Genomic DNA, 18323 nt, shown 5'->3' with positions numbered 1-18323 from the left:
ATGGCCAGAATACAGTTCAAACTATCACCCACCATATCCTTGACTTCTAAATGTCTAATTCCATCACAGAGGAAAAAACAGCCCATATTTAATGGAATCAGAAACTATTAGGAAAAGTCTGTATTTATACATGTGACTATGAAACTTAGCAAGTAATATTTCATGAGAATATAAAAATGAATATGCAAGAGTGAAAAGGCTGTGAAACCAGGATGAATGGAAGGGATGACAGCTCTGAAGGCTGTCTCACCAGCTACTGAAATTTGCAGATGATCTTGTATTTCTTCTACCACTCGTGAAATGTTAACTGCTCCTGGCTGTCTGCTGCTGTTTATTTTTAAACTGTTTTACTGTTGGTTTATGTTAACCAATGTTATATATACATAAGTAACTGATTTAACTTACATATTTATGAAAGTCTTTTCTGTAGTACGGGAAATTGTGAACCCTTCCTTCATGTTTGTTTACACATATACCAAGAGGCACCTACTTAAACTTTCCATGATCCTTCCAGTCTTAAAAAAAAAATAATAATCTGCCTTTAGAACTTGTTTCTTAAGTACTTTTCCTCCATGCCCATTTGTATTAGCTGTAACTGATTTCTGTGCACATTTTTTTTAATGTTTCCTTTTTTAGGATTGCCAGATGCATACTAGTAATGATGATTTGCATGTTTCATACACATTGATATTTCTGGTACTTCTGTTTTTAACATAAGCAGATGGAGGTTAGCTGAATTTCACCAAGCTATATATGGCAAACAGGTAGGATATAAGTAAGGTAGTATGAAACAATGTGCTGAGCTGACCCTCATTTTCAGCTCTTCCATTACCACCACAGACCAAATATCGATAACATATGTTTTATGTCAATGCTTGCTTGTCTTTTACAGTCTTCAACAATAAACTGGCAGGTGGTGGAATCTCATTACTCTGCTGGGGTTTTATACCATATAGATGCAGCTAATTCTCAGCATCATTTCTCCTCTGTACTGTTTTGGGGTTTTTTTCTGTTGAAATCTAGTAAGGATTTGAAACTCTTCTCTCCACAAATTCACCCATTCAAGATATGGATCATGTGGATTAAACCGATGTGCAGAACAGCTGCCATTTTGATTTGGCATCCAAGTGGAAAATTGCACAGCAATAATTGCCTATAGTTGAGCTTAAAAAATAGTGTATGTATGAGAGAGAAAAACACCTTTTCTATGCCAACTTGAGAGCTTTCTTTCAAATAGCACAACTATGTCATGTTTCATTTCAATGATGTTATTCTTTTCAGCTTTGATTTAGCCTTTTAATTTTGATGTAGTTCAACTTTAACTTCTCAAAAACATATATGTTATTCTGAAGCAAAATATTGAAAACATGCAAAATAAAACTTACTCTGAAAGTTAAAATAAATAATCTTTTTAACAAATGTCAATACTAGGGTTCAAAATCCTTGTAACATTTTCATTTTTTTACCTACGGAACTTACTTGTCAAGTGTAACCGTACATTGTAAATGGTTGTAAACTTCTTAAACTTCCCCCCTCAAAAAAAAAAAAAAAAAAAAAAAAAAACTAGAAAATGAGAAAAAAAAAGTAGAAGCTTGTATTTTAGAAGATTTTTAAAATAAATTCTTCTTCATAGGACATTAAGTTTGGTAATCTGAGTGAACTTGGAAAAGATGGTGGATGTCCTGTATGAAACAAATGAGTCCTAGCCCTGACACTTCGAGAAAGGCAAATAGCAAATACCAAATAAGACAAAGTCGTTGTCCAGAGTTCTGTGTAGTTCCTGGAGTGCTTAAATCTCAGGTTTTGGGGTTCTTTTGGGGGGACTTCTGTTGTTGCTGAAAAAGAAACTTGAATTTGAAGGAAGAAAAATAAAAATTGACTCTGCACCAGATTCTCTTCCAGTAAGTTTAATTTCCTAATTATTGGTAGGGTCATTCCCGAGAGCTGCCAAGGTGTGACTCATTTTTATTAAGCACTGTGCTATCCAACACTGTTCATCAATATCTTTCAGCCATTCATTCCTCTCAGCTAGTGTCCCTTTTAAGCAGAACTCGGAGCACTGGATTCAATTGCTTTAGCTCGAGTGAAAAGCAAGCTTACATCAAATATGCTGAAAAGTATGCAACCTTTATCACAGAGTTAGTTAGGGGACTAGGATGGAGTCCCTCGCTATAGAAGTAAGTGGTCCTGTTGAGCCTTGGAGGATAGTTTAACCTACAGATCCATACTGAGTCAACATCCAAAGACTGCTATTAGGGACACCTTTTCTGAGCCTATTACATTTCATACAAGCCTTTAAAAAATGAATTTTTGATTCATGTAATTAGAGAGCTCATGTCAATCTTTTTCAAGAATAAAGATTTATGCTAAATGTCTGACCAAATTCTGTTCTGCAGTTCTGGTTGTGACCCAGAATATTTTACATCCTAGTCTACTCTGCTGTAATATCTGCAATCAAAAATAAATAAATACAGATAAGTCCTGCTGCAGAAATTGCTCCAATTCCTGTCATGGCTGATGTTTTCTTTTTCTATGCTGAGGGTTTGAGGACTGGGTAGAGGACTGTTACTCCTTTTGGTTAATTCTGGATAAAAAGGAGTTTTCTAAATATAAAATGATTTATTGTTATTCTTTCCATAAAGAGAATGGAAAGAGAGAGAGGAACTGAGCAACGGGTGGTTCAAGAATACTAAGACCGATTTGGCACTGTTCATTAAGGCTGTTACATTATAAGTGATCATGAAATGCGCTATTTAGAATTCTAACGACCCCAGTAAAGGCAGCACATTTATTTTTAGAGAATTGTTAGGAACAATTGCTTGGTTCTCCTTATAAACAGCAGCAGCCGCAAGTAGAAATTAGCTGCTGTGTAAACACAGTTGGGAGGTATACGTGTCTGTGTCAGAGCAAATGAGCTCTATTGCACAGCAGATAAATATCAGCCAATAAACTACTTTTTGCTCTGCTTCAACAAATCCTACAGGAAATGCTCTGCCAGTTGGTGTGATCTGAGGGCAGCCCTTAAGGACGTGCTGCAGAAGCCCTGAACACTAAATCCAGGTTGTGGCTGTCCTGTGGTTGTACCTTCACAAGCCATCAAAACTGCAGTAACCGCTAGAACCACTCTGCCTAGCAGCGGCACATGTTGAAACACTCTTCAGATGAAAAAGCCTAACTCTAAAGGCTTCATTTCTGTAGAGAACATCACCTGGGAGGTCTTCAAGAACACCTACTGCTGCTGACGTGATGAGGAAATTCAAGTGCTTACATTAGAAGAACTGCTGAGTACCAAAAAGTAGTGGGTAAATTACATGACTACATTACGCAGACTAGAATTCATTTTGAATTATTATCACTTTATAAAGTTAGCTTGGGCTCATTTCCAGTGTCTTCCCTAAATTCTCCCCATTGTTTAAATTGGGAAACAGTACGTACTTTGCTTCAGCACAGATGTGTTCTGGATCACCACACGTTTCATAACAGCCTCTTTCCAGCTTCAAGGAGGCTTTCTTTCAGGTGCTATTGCTTGTACGTGGTATTTCTAGAGGCTTCTTACCCTTAAGGAAAAGAACATCTTTCCCATGCATTTTTTTGAATCCATGCTGCCTTTGATGAATTTACAAAAACCCCAAAGTCAATTGATATGTGCCTTATTCAATAAAAAATTGTCTTCTAAGATTGTTTGCAAATTTGGACTCTATGGTGCACAAAACCAATTACCATTGAGATCATTACTTTTTCCTCAAGGTTTTCTGAATTATATTCTACCTCGAAAAAGAAACCTCTTCAACTGGGATTTAAATGCATATCTGAATATGTAAAATTAATCTCAGTTTTGCATAGCTGTGAGGCTGTGTTGTGTGGAGGCCATTTAAAAAAACTTGCATTGATCATCAGGAGATATTCTGTAATATTAAAGCTTTTTTGTTTATTTAATCATCTCCCAAGTGAACAGGGCAGGGAAAATTGAGTCAGGGAAAAAAAAATCTCTCCTCTGAAAAAAACCCAAACTTGAGATGCTATTTTAAAAATTCCACTTTAAACCTGAAAAATGTAAACCACAAATCTTCCCGCAAACTGGTCACGCTGAAATGTGTTCTGTCAGGGCCCACTGAAAAGGTTCATAGTGAAAATCATAAAAAATTCATTTAGATGTTGACTTCAAAAAAAAGAGACTTGGCTAAAATTAGCTTAATGTTTAAATACAAAGGCACTTCAGATTGGAACACTTTTTTCTTCCTTTTATGAGTGTCAAAGCAATTTTTTGGACAACATTGGCCCATTTTTAGCTTAAAAATTCATCCAAACTAACTCTCTTCTGCCAAAAGTATAGTTTCAATAAAGCTGGATTTTAAAATGAAAAAACCTTTTGAGACAAAATTCTTAACCATGTCATGTCATGTCACTTCTTAAAAGCGAAGGAATTTGGACAAAGACATTTTAGTGACCGAAGTCATGGAAAGTATACTCAAGTTGGGAAAGTGATTCATGACTGCCAGAAATATCTAGTCTGAAATATGGGCTGAAGTATCATTTTACCTTATAGGAATGTTGTAAGGATAAACATATTGTGGACATGTTCAGATGGCTTTTTGATGTGGAAACAGATAAACAGATGTCCTGGTTTCAGCTGGGATAGAGTTAACTGTCTTCCTAGTAGCTGGTACAGTGCTATGGTTTGAGTTCAGTATGCGAAGAATGTTGGTAACACACTGATGTTTTCAGTTGTTGCTCAGTAGTGTTTAGACTAAAGTCAAGGATTTTTCAGCTTCTTACGCCCAGCCAGCGAGAAAGCTGGAGGGGCACAAGAAGTTGGCACAGGACAGAGCCAGGGCACCTGACCCAAACTGGCCAATGGTGTATTCCATACCATGGGACGTCACATCTAGTATAGGAACTGGGGGGAGTGGGGGCGGGGGATCACCGCTTGGGGACTAACCGGGTGTCGATCTGCAGGCGGTGAGCGATTGCATTGTGCATCACTCACATATTCTAATCCTTTTATTATTACTGTTGTAATTTTATTGGTGTTATCATTGTCATTGTTGGTTTCTTCTTTTCTGTTCTATTGAACCGTTCTTGTCTCAACCCACGAGTTTTGCTTTTTTTCCCGATTTTCTCTCCCCCATCCCACTGGGTCAGGGGGAATGAGTGGGCAGCTGCACGATGCTTGGTTGCTGGCTGGGGTTAAACCACGACAACAGATCAGCCAAATGCAAGAGTAGTGTTCTGTGGTCTAGGAAATGTTACATTTGGGACACGCCAGTTAGGCACCTGAAGAAATGCCAATTCATACATGTACGTGCAATTTATGGAAGCGACATGTCCACATTGGATCCTCACTTCTAGAGAGCTTTGTTAGGACTTGAGAGTTCAAAAGCAGTTGAAATCCACTGCATTAAGCTGCTGAGGAAAGTTTCTAACTGGAGAGTCTCCGAGCGTGATTTTTTTCCCCCACTAATGCTTTTTGAACCTGCTTCCATTACTGACGCGTGGACTGCTCTTTTCTTTTGTAAATACAAACATTCTGTTCCACAGTGCTGCCAATTAAGGCATTCCCTGTGTGTTTTGTTTTTCCAGCAGCTGAAGATAAATTTTAATTACCTTTGTAAACTTCGCTGTCATTTCCCTGCCAGAGGGCTCTGAAGTGAACACCTCCCTCTGTTAGCCCCCAGCCCCTTAGCAGGCAGAGAACCACAGCCATCACCAGTTAGGAAGTATAAAACTGGCCCTCTCACCATAGTTTGGTTTTGGTAGGTTTGCTTGGCAGAATCCTTCTTTTCTACACCCCACTTTTTCAAGGAGATACTGTAACTGAACAAGGGTAGCTTGCAACCTCGTGGATATCTGGAAGACAAGTGCTTCCTAAGTCTCTCAAAGTGATCACAAGGCTGTGTTTCAATTTTAGAGCTGTGCAGCTAGGGAGGGCTGCACTTTAACAAATTCCCTGTACTCATCCTTCAGTGCAACACACAATTCCTGTGATTAATAAAAAGTGGCGTAAAACCGTAGCTAGCTGCCTGCCCAAATCTATTAACCCTGTATGGAGTTCTACTACAGAGTCAAGGGCTCTTCGTGAAACTTTCTATTCTCCTGGTAGCTCTATCTTTTCCCTCACTAAGATTACCCACATCTGCCTTTAATCAGGCCCTCTAGAGCTTCATAGGGAAATTTGATTGCTGATTAGAGAGTGATGCTTGCCCAGATTTCTCTGCTTAGTTTTCCTTAAAGGCTCACTTGTATTGTGAATGTCTTTTTGTGCAGTCTGCTATTGCAAAGGGAATTTGAAATTATGAGTTTGGGAGTGTTCTTAGTTATGAAATGCCCAAACAGTCTGGCATGGGTCAACAAATATGTACTATTTTAGAGTCATGTGCATTGGAGATGGCTGCCACCCCGCTAATGGCTCAGAGAGAAGCACTTTGCCATCTCCTAGGCCAGTAATTCTTCCTACATCTCAGGGGATATGGGGTTCACAGCAGGGCACACTCTGTTTTTGCCAGAGGAATGGAGTAGCCAGCTTTTGGGAAGATGGTTTATGGGAGGTTTTGCCACAAAGCACAAGCCTCATGTGTGAGACAGAGCTGAAGGCTCTGATTTGGGTTGCTCATAGTTTGCTTCTTGGTCTCTGTCTCTTCCCTGTGTGTGGTCAAGTAGAGCTTTTCCAACTCTTCTCTAAAGAAGTGCTGTTTTATGTTTGGAGAAACTTGATGTTTCTCATCCAGCAAAGGAATCTGAGCTGCTCTGTAACTATCCAGAAAACTGTTGGTGAAGCGTTGTCTGACATCATTCATCCAAGAGAGGTCAGCTGCAGCTATATTGAGAAAAGCATCTACTAATAGTGAAGAAAGTAAAAAACCTGGGCAGTTAGTTTGTGCCGAAGAAAGAAGAACAATGTCTTTCTGGTTTAAGTTTCTTGCAGACCGAGTAGTAAAAGATATATTTATAAACCACAGATTTTTTCCCTACTTTGGAGAATTAATTCCTACCTACCAGGAAATTGCTAGCAGGTTCAAGCTGTAGCTGGCAAAGCCAGCCGTGTGTGCAACAACTTATCGGCAGCCTGTGCAATAAGGCACAAATCTTAATGGAAAAGCTGAGCAGCTGCCAAAGAAAACAGCCTGAGGGAAGGGGGAATGTGCTGATGTTCAGAACACCTGAATCATGGGCTTGGAGAGCAAAACTGCTTTGAAGCTCTTTGTTTTCTGGTTTCAGGCACAGAGTTATGAAGGGGGCTAAAGCAGTCCTTAGCCCTACAGGTACTGGCATGTAAAGCATATTTATTCCTGTCATGGCTATGTAGCAACACAGTCTTGTTAAATTCAGATCAGGACTTTCTTTCTTCACCATGGACTTTTCTTTCTTCCTTCTTCAGTCTTAGTCACCCAATTGCATCTTTCTTCTATGATTTCCTTCCTCTCTGCTGGTGGGTTTTTTTGATATTTTGGGTTTTTTTCTCCAGACCGTATTTGCACTTCATTACAATAATTCTCTTCCATTTCCCCTAACATGTCTTGTAATATTTTTGCAAGACCTAGTCATATACAGATGAGGGGCATATATATCTGTCAATTCATCTTGAACTGAAAATGGGGTCATGAGCAAAACAGTATTTATGAAGAGTTCCTGCTTTTGCTAGTAAACCTCAGGTTTTTGTCAAGAAAATAAAGCATCTTCAGACAAACTCAGATCTCTTTCAGGTGTGATGGTTTGCTATAGAACCTCCTGGAAACTGTTGTTTGGTTGGTTCCTCAGTCTCTGGGCCAAGTTTTCCTGTCATGCTTCATCTTCTAGAGGACTCTCACTTGAAAAAAAGACTGAATACAGCATAGGCAATGTTGTGTCCCTATTTCATGGTGCATACAGGTATTGGGAAAATTATACTTCCAGTAATACAATTCAAATGAGTCACTGGAATACAATATTTGCATTTGTCATAATCTCTTAAAAATGGATTTTTAGTAATTATTATAACTTCAGAAAAACTTCCTTTGCCTCTCATTTTACCTCTATACTTTTCCTTAGCTTCACATTTGCCATTTATTTTTTCAGTCTTTCATTTAAGTGTGTCTCGGTATTTCTTATCCTTCTTACAAACCCAGACAAAAAAAGGAGTTTTCATTTGTGACTAGAGGTTAGCAGAAACCTAGTACTCATGGACACAACAAAGTATGTCCAGGAGGGCCCTGACACAAGTCCAGATTTAATCCATGAGCACGCTTAAAATAATTAACCAAGATCGTGATCTGTTGTCACTGTAACATGGCTAAAACTCAGGCTTTACTTATACAAGTTCTGATAAGGAGCAAAGTGCTTAATCCATGCTTCATGCTCTGGAGACTGAGTACTAATTTTAGTCTTTACTACTAGTGCAAGAGATAACTGAGGAGATGATTGGTTTGGGGCAATCCAGAATAATATCTTGTTTCAGAGAAACTGAATCATTAAAGGAGCCTGAGTATCCCTGAGGCTTTCAGACATTGCTAGAGATCCTTTACAGCCCACAGAGGGAATTCATGAAAGGTCACATGGACACATGGGCACGTGGACCTGAAAGAACTAAAACAAACATGCTCCACTGGCATTTTGGTGTGCCTGAAGGATCCAAACCATTTCCTATGTTACTAAACAGAACAAGTCAGGCAAAAGGAAACGGAAACCTTCCAGTTGCGGTAAGAAGTGAGAAGGACAAGAAAAAGGCTAATAGATGGGCTTACAAATCTGCTGTTGTCATAGTATCAGTGATATGTCGAATGTACCATACAGCCTTTGGAATCTCTGTCAGGAGATGTTCATTGAGGGGTACTTCTGGGCAGAGCTACACAGAGGAGGTGCGAAAAGGTACAGCATTTCCCTTCTTTTCTGTTGTGCCCCTTGGTTCAAAACATGAGCCTCTTGTTGTATAACATGGTTGGAGGTGAAGTTTGGATTCAATCCTGCTTGAAGACACATCTCTGGGGTAAATTATTTTATCCTCAGATCCTCCATTCTCTCTGAGAGGTTTTTAGGCTTATCTCTCTATATACTTGAATATGACATATTTCAATTTAAAATACAGCTGCACTCTTTTGCAGGCTTTGGTTTTATTCATAAGGCTTCTTATTGTCATCATCTGGACCAAGCAGCTCTTTATTTTTGACCTTTTTCTGTGAATCACTGATTCAGCCAGGCTTCTATATTGGTATTACAAGCAAATAAACAAAAAAAAAATCAGGTCTTTCCTTCACAAACAGTACAGCTCACAGTTCCAGGCGACAGGTAGTGCTGCTGCTATAAATGTCTGTAATACACAAAGGAATATTCCTTACCTTTACCATTATTACTGAAACAATTGCCTCCATTGTTAGAATAGTTAACAAGCCTACTGGAAAGTGTTAGTTTTGATTACAGTGTGGCATGACAGATCTGTTGTGACAGCAGCTAAAACCAAATGTCCAATTAACCTTGAAAGTCAGTCAGTAGTATTTACTTTTTTTCCTATGCAGAGCCTTTCCACCTCTCTAAAACACTGTATTGTGATATAGTGGCTTCAGCTTCATAAAAGATAATCCAGACTAACCTGGCTGATGTCAGCAAAATCACTCCTCGTCTGTACTAGGGCTGAGGCCTCCATATCCATTCTTTCTTCAGTAAGGGGTATCGGCATGTCCATGATCTTGAGGATTGTCCTTGTTTTCATTGGAGTTCTTGCTGATTACGACAAGCCATCAGGCTTTAACTTGACTCGGTGAGGTCTGCAGCCTTTGTCAGAAGCAAAAGACACTGGCTGGTTCAGTGAGTGATCCAAAGGGTGTCCCGTCTCCACATGGTGTGGGAGTGGTCCCACAACAAATCCCCTTGGGACTAAACTTCTCTTTGAACACATCCTAGATCCAGACTTCTGCCAATATGCAAAATCAGAGATAGACATTTTGACTTTCAAAAGCAATCCTGGTGATGAGTTTGTATGGCAACTATCTATCTGCAGTGTTTCCATCTCAAGGTGATGACAAATGCTGTCTTGTTAGGTGATATCCTGACCCCTGAAGTATGTCCTCTGAGATAACAAAACCCTTGTCAAAGATTCATGTCTAAAAGGGCACTCCTATGTTCAAGGCAGAGGTTTTTTGAAGGAAAATGACATTTTGGAACAGAGAATTTTTTCCACCACAGATTTTATTTAATAAATTACTACAGAGAATTGAGAAATGGGTCATATAACAGCCCTGGATAAATCTTCTTTTCCACCTGAAGTCGTCAGTAGATCAACATGTTACTCCTTCCACTTTCACATACAGTCAGAAGGAGGTTGCCAAGAGACAACCAAATTCAACACCTTTCATTCAGTCACCATATGCTGGACATCAGCCTTTCAGAAATGACTGAAAGCAATTGAGCAATCAAGGCTGTCCAGCTTCAAACTGACAGGAGGTTTTGGCGTAAGATACATCCTGAAGGAAGCTCAAGTGACCCTGTGGTTTTTGTACATCAAAGGAGCATCTTGGCATGGCACCATGGTTGGAGTTTTCATCTTGTATAACAGGACATAGACAAGTGTCATGGGAAAAAGCGTAATGTTATGGTCTATAGTGGTGATTTACCTATCGACACTGCAAAATATTGACATTGAGATTTTTGAACCTTGGGGCAGAAATCTGTAGAATCAAGTATATCTTGCCAGGAGACCATCCTCATTTCTAGTTGCTTTTACACTTCTTTCTTGGTTTTTGGTCTATTTTGTCAAGAACAAGCTCAGAAAAGCAAAGCCTATCATCAGCTGCTTGCTAAATCACCTCTATCGTTCAGTCTATTTTAATTCATACACAGGCATTGCACACCCAGACTTACACTTTGAAGAATCTGTTCTCATATTTTGCATGACAGAAAGATACTCCAGAGGTTGCAAAAAGGAAAGAGCCCAGGGAGCTCATTTCTCCTGTGGCTAAAGTACAATATTCAATCATGAGTTTTAGAGTCTTTTTTTCATTAACATTCTAAATTGTGTAGCAGTGCATATTACAGATGATTTTTCATCTAAACCTCCTAAGAAAAATATGATTTTTTGTTATGATCCTGCATGAATATGCCTAGATTGCTGTCAACACCACGCTGCTTAAGCAATTTCAGCTATATTTGTTAATGGTCTTGATGCCTCACTACTGCCTCTCTCCAAGTGCTATGGTGCCCAGGTTTCCTCTCACTGTCATCGGTAGTTCTGACGTTCAAAGTGATTTCCTGTACTCTCTGCCTTTAACAGCCTGCCCCAAAGCTTGCTCCTGTCTTCACTAAAAACACTTGTAACAGACAATGAGATCAGGTAACCACAAGTGGAAAGGCCAAAGGTACCCTGCCATAAAAAGAACCTAGATGGTGCCATCTACTTCTGAAACATTATTCTCTTGAGTTTTGACATACTGAAGGGTTCAGGTCTTTACAGTCATGTCCAGCAACAGGACTGTTCCTTTTACCTTTTACATAATGACTTTTTAACGTGTAAGAGATTAATACATTAATTAATATTAGTGACAGGAGAAGATGTGACAGTTCAGAACCAGACTTTCTTGACATTCATGGCAAATTCTTCTGGTTTAAGAGTCATGATGGAATCACACAAACCTTGCTGAAATCAGTGTAAATTATTCCATCTTCTGCCATGAGGATCACCTCTGTTCCCTACAGTCACACTATGGACTTTCAATACTGCAAAGGCTAGATCTTATCAGAGTCTAAGACAGCACCAGTGTAAACACAAGATTGGTCTTATTTATGGAGTTTCAAACCCAGAAAACATTGAATCTGTAAGCCTATGTCTTGGACATTAAAAGACCTACACATGGAGCAGAAGAATCATTATTTGCTGTAAGTATTAGTGCTGCTAACATTCTTTCAATCATCCAGATGCTACCCCATAATTGTTTATTGACTCCCATAATTTAGTCCTTTCAAGGCACACCTGCTCTGTCATTACCTGAATTTCTGACATGTTTAGCTTAAAAATTGTATAAACCCCTGTACAGATAAGGAGTGGAAAAAATAAGGAAGGTTATTTTTGAGGAAGAACCTTTCTAATGAGTGTTCCTCACTGTAAGAAATACATGTTCTCTGCTCAATAAAGGTAACACCACCTCATTATGATGCACAGCCAGTAAATCTGATTAAAATGGATAAAACAAACTAATAAATCAAGCTCCTTCCCCCCCCAGGTTTGTGAATCATTCAAAAACTCCTCCTTCTCACTCCCCCATTTACCTGTGGATGAATAATGATCTCACTTGGTGTTTATTTGTTTCCCATAATTATCACTGGTGTGTTTTTGGCCCCAAAAGCCTTGCTTCTTTTCCATGACTTACTTTTTTTTTCCAAAGAGGCCAATAAAGGACAAGTAATGAATAGTGATTGCAAACTTGGTGCAAATTCATGAAGCCTGGGAATCACAAGCATGCATTTCCATTACTACCCATCAGTTATTTGAATATAACCAGTAAGCAAACACTGTGGTCCCATGAGGTAGCAGCAAATTACACTTGAGGTGTTGGTTCACAAATGTGCTAGTGAATCTGTTCATTATTCAGTTTTATCAAGTCCTCCTTGAGATGAGGAGGGTATTAGTTTAGTATGTTTTGACCTCTCCTTTCCTAAGGGGTGCATGCCATGCAAAGATTAAGGCCTCAGTTTATTGTACACATCCTTCTATGCTCAGGTCTCAAGAGAAGTAGGTAATGGCTATGCCTCTCTTTCTGAAAGTCTGTGACCATAGGTTCAGTTTGCCAAGCCTAGGGTTGTGCCTCATGCTTTCTGTCCACATGGTTGGCTCATGAATCACCAGGCCAAGCAACTTGCTGGAACAGCAGATGTGGTCAGGAAAGCCCTGAAGAGCCTGTAGTCTGAAGAGACAGAGCTGAAGAGACTACCATGACACTTTATCTCAAGCAGAAGCAGCAGAATTCATTTGTTCTGTAGTCATTATTGTCTAAATAGTAGACATCTCAGAACACAATTACACCAGTCAAGAGATTTGAGGCCAGGAAAGATATTTTCCTTAGATTAGGTTAACAATAACAACATAATTTCTTAGTTTCTTTCACCTTTCTCTGAAGTGTAGGATGTAGTCTGCTTCCCAGGGTGATGAAAGCGTTGCAAAATAATAAATTTCCTATTAAGGTGGGAATCATACAGCCTTGCAATGCTCTTAATTTCTCTTTCTCGCTCCCTGTGATATGTGATACATGGGATGTATCTATGTTGCATGCTAAATCCTGATTCAAGACCCAATTACATACTACGTGTTATAAATCTTACCCATGATGTTCCTTTGTATAAGAACTATAAAACCGCCATAACACTCCAGGGCCAGATAAAGTGCAGAAGTCTGGCAAGAGTTAAAGTCTTGGTCACTAGTTTGGATGAAGGGGATCTTTTCTCCCAGTCGAGACCCACTATTCAAACAGGCAAACTAAGAGCTGAATGTACAACTCAGTACCATCTTGTACGTGTGTTTGACTTTGAATTCCTTGTATATATCTGTATGAATGTAGTGTGTGTGGAGGAGAGATGGCTTCATGTTAAGTGACTTCAGATGTCAGTGCCATCTTACTCCTGCTGTAGAGTTATTTCTGCCACCTCATAAGGTCAGTTCAGAAGAACCATAGTGGGCACAGGCTACACATGCCAATCACTATGAGAAATATATTGCAGATGTATGGTAAATCTAACTCTTGTTTTATTTTTAAATGTATACCATTCCCCTGCCTTTTGCAAATACAACCTTCTGTGCATAACCAGCTTCAATTTCCTGCAGTTTGTCAGATGCTAAATTCAACGGTTTGGGAGACCCTGTTGCTGCCCTCACTTCCCAACCAGCTGCAAATGTGAAAAATAGAGCTGTCTTCAAACTTTATATCATTTCACTTATTCAGGTGCAACCCTTTCCTGGGTCCTCTGAAATTATGCAGGGCTGTAAATGAGGGAACGGGGAGAGGAGGGGGGATTAGGCCTAACTGTGATGTTCAAATAACAATTAATTCTAGACTATAATTTTTTGTTACATAGGAGACATCGCTACTTTAAGACAAAAAAAATAATAAATTTGACAGCTCTTGCTCACTCGGCTGCTCACAGGAGGTTGCTTAGCAACCCCGGGGTGCCGGAGAGGGGAGATGGCGGGAGTCAGGCCCGGGAAGGCAAGTGGGCCCGGCACTTCTCGGGACCCTGAGCAAGCCGAGCCGCTGCTGCTGACAGGAATCCGGCTGCATTATGTGTCTTGCTGCCCACGGGGGATCCATACTACTGCGTGTGGTCAGCGTGAGAGCTACCTGTGATGGGAGGGTACAGGTCCTTTAGAGATCCAGTAGGACAATTTGACCTTCTAGCTAATGTGACTATGTACCTCTAACGGGAAAGTGCCTTGAGTGGTAGAAGCAACGAGATTTAATTCCCATCCTAAAGGTTTAAAAGGCTTCCTGCTTAAGAGGGAAAAAGAGAGTTCAGTGAAGGCAGCTGCTACCCTGAGAGTGAGGGAAGAGCTTTGAAGGAGGTGAATGCTATATTTTGCTTAACATTAATAGGGTAAAGTGAGCCTATTTGCAAGGTTTAAGTCTGAGATGCTGTATGAGGAAGTCAAAAAACCTCTATTACCTACTACAGAGCCAATTTTACTCCCAAAGTTAGGAAGAAAGCTGGGGACACCTTGCATGGTTCAGGTCAGATGGACCTTAAATGGGAGAAGAGCTTGACCAGCTGGCTGGAATCTCACCCTCCTTTCAGTTCATTGCTCCTTCTCCAGGAACCCCTGCAGTCCATTCCAAAGTCACCTGTCTCTTCCCAATTAGTGATCTGTTAGGATGAATTGCCTTCATTTGCCACAACCAACCATTCATCCATGCCAAACCCAGTACTTTCTCCCAGAGAAAGGAGAAGGTCTTGCTCCTTGCAAGCTGAAGTGAATCTGGGGCCCAGCCAAAAGAAGTGTAACATCTGTTTTCTCCATAGGGTTTGCTACCTGATTTCATGATCTTCCAGATCTGTCACTTAGGTTGACCTAGTGCTACAGCTTTGTAAGAAAGACTTTTCTCAAAGGTTAGATTGGGTATCTGGGGAGTCTGCAGTCACTTCCTATCTCTGCCATAGGTTTCTACGAGATCCTGGCCAGGCCAGTTAACATCCCTGTGCCTCATTATCAAGGCAGAGTGCAAGTACTTTTCCTCCAAGTTTAGATTAGTCCTTTCTCTGGCAGGGACTTCCCCTATAACAACCAAACAGAGAACTGCCTTTTTCCCAGGTCAGTAGGAAGACCTGACGCAATGGAGCATCACCTTGGTCTGAAGCCCCTGGACGCAACTGTCATGAAACTGATAGAATTATTCTGAAAACTCACTGCAACAGGGGAAGGTAAAGAGAAACTGGGGAAAAAGCAAATAAACCTTTACTGAGGTGTAAGAGCAGGAATAAGAAAGCTTGTAGAGCCCTCCTGCACAAGGCCTGATTGCTGTTTCCACTGCCAGCAAGCAGAGTTTTTCACAAAGTGGATTTCAGAGTACACATTTTACCCTGTATGTCATCAGATGACACTGGCATTTTCTGTACTGATGATGTTCCTGGTCACTGTGCATCCTATTAACCCTGTAACAACCTTCCACAGACACTCTGTGAACTGGGGCATAGATTTAGACTCAATGAGAAACTTCCCCAGTTGGGACACTGGCATTTCTCTTACGCTGGGAAATCCCTTTCTCTCTCTCCTGCTCTCTGGGGCTGAGGTATCACACCTTGCTTCACTTCAGGACAAATTATGATCTCACATGATTTTATTTAAATCAAAGCTGAACTCCATCCTGATGAAGATCAGCATCTGTTTCTATTTTTTCTTGGGCAATGAGCCAGCAGGATAATAGGAGATGCTGATGATACATTTATGTATGGTCTTATGGCTGTATAGGAAGAAACTAGAGGAGAGTTAGCCCTTGCTTTTTGATAGTCCAAGTTTAAGTACTCCCCAACTGCTCTGTTGTTTCCCTTGCTGTGTCTATGGTCTATAAGATCTTTCCTTCTTCAGATCCTCCTAACCTGATGTAGCAACATTACATGCCACTACACAGGTCAGGTCATCTGCCGCAGAGAAAGCTGCTTTCCAGAGTACTCCAAAGCCTTCTTTTCAATACTGTCACATCGCTGATGGTCTTGGCATTAAAAAAGGAACAAAAGAGTACATTTAGCATAACTGCAATGTAGTTGTAGGTCCATGCTCATATCTTCTGCTCTGAGATATCATCAGGCCCATGATAAAGTTTTCAGGGTGTTCAGGGTCCTTCTGAACAGAGCTCCATATGTATCCAGAGAGAAAGCCCAAGGAACCATGTGCTATGGTAACACAGCAGTTTCAAAATCAATGCTTTTGCAAGGGGAAATGAGAAGCTGCCAGGGTGCATGTGGCTGTTAGTCTACAGCTGCTGTAATCCATCCTGGATTACTCTGCAGTGTGAGGAGCTGGGCTTGCACACATAAGCAGTTGTTGTCCTTCAGGTGAAAGGGGAAATTCAGCTTTAGCTGGGGACCAGTGGCTTTCTAAAACAGACCGACATGACCATGTCCTAAATTGGAGATGCATAGCACATCTGTCATATTTATAATTTCTCCCTCCCCCCCTTCTAAAACCAAACTGGTTTTCAGGCTGATTCCTGTTTTCCCCCACCAAATCTTGACTGCAGCACTGCAGTGCATGAAGGATAGGTCCCACTCTGCTGCTGTTCAAAGAACAATGCATCACCTGTCTTAGCTGAGATAAATTAGATTTTAACTTAGATACCCCTCTCAGCACATATCTCTAGTGCTGTTGACAGCACTGCATCACAGAAAGGACGTAATATCTATCCACCTGTAGCAACATGCTTTTGTCCTTGACCTTTTGGAATCATATATCACACCCTCTGCATGCTAAAACGTCAGACAAACAGTGTGAGTCTTGTGCTCCCAAGGCCTTCCATCCACAGGAGTGGTGGGTACAGGAAGAGCTGATGGGCACCTCAGCCAGGACAGAGTAAGGTACTAAACCATACACAGTGTCAAAGCGTCCATCAGCCCATGCATGCAGTGGATGCTCACCTGATTTTAGCAAGTCAGATGTTATTTGCTGAATGCTTCAACAGCACTAAGGGGTTGACAATCAACCATAGTGCCTTAGAGGAGAAAGCCAAAGAGAGCAGGATAATGACCAAAAGCGTATATGGCTGCCATCCTCTGAAGGAGAATATCAGAATTGCCTGACTTCTTAGTATAAACGTTACCAGGTTCCTGTTTAATTGCTACATGTTATGGTCCTTCATGTTCTGCATGGGCTACCCAAAAGCTAATGCATAAGAATAATAATTGCCACAATATTAATGAAGTTATGATCAACCTTGGTGGACAGCCTGAAGAGAACCATATTAGATTAACGTGTTACTGTGTTTGGTATAACAACTCTTATCTTGGAAAAGTAGATAGCCCTCTATCTAGGCTGTATGGGAAGAGCAATATTGCTACTACATCCCTACCAAAGCCCTGGAAAGCCATGCTGGGTGCTGCTAGTGTCAAGGGAAGTACTGAGGTCTGTGGGGTGGCAGCTTCTGCTGAAAGACACAGAGGTGACCCATTCCAGCAACAGAGGTTGCATCCCCTGATTGCCTCTACCTTGCTGGTAGGAGCAGCAAATATTAGTTAATCAACTAGGCATGGTTTTCCATGACACTCTCATTAGCTATCTACCCTAATTCTCTCTCACATTTTATTTCCCTTTCCTGTAGCAGTCTGGGCCCAGCCTCTAAAGCGTGTTGGCACTACTGAGAAACTTTTAACTGATTCTTCCACAGTCTAATTGATCTAGGGTAGAGGATTATCCTCTGTGGAGCAAAATATGAAGTCAGAGGGAGATTGTGTGATTTGCTTTAACTGGTAGAATCAGTAGGATTGTAAACAGCCCAGATTCCCTTTCTTCTGGCCTTCTTTATAGAGTTTTCCTCCATTACTGCATCTGTGAATACTGACAAGAACTTAACAAGGTCTTTTGTTGTGTCTCTAGCTCAGCTCCACAAAACCAAATTACTCCAAATCAGGTTTTCCTTTTTTTAAAAAAAATAAATTTTGTCACCAATCATTTAACAACATAGAGCTGATCTCTGATGTAGCCTAACTAGTCTACCCTAATAACAGCCAGCTTTGGCTCCTTCTAGGAAAAGCTGATGATCGTGGGACTTGCAATGTCTCTCCCGGCTCTAACGGATTTCTCATACTTAAAGATTTACAAAATGACTGTAGATGTTACTCTTGTTTTTCATGTGCCTCTTAAAGACTATTCCCAACATCCTGCTGCA

This window comes from Accipiter gentilis, chromosome 9, assembly GCF_929443795.1.
Source record: "Accipiter gentilis chromosome 9, bAccGen1.1, whole genome shotgun sequence".
In the NCBI taxonomy this organism is placed as follows: Eukaryota; Metazoa; Chordata; class Aves; order Accipitriformes; family Accipitridae; genus Astur; species Astur gentilis.
Note: the sequence above shows the minus strand (reverse complement) of the source record.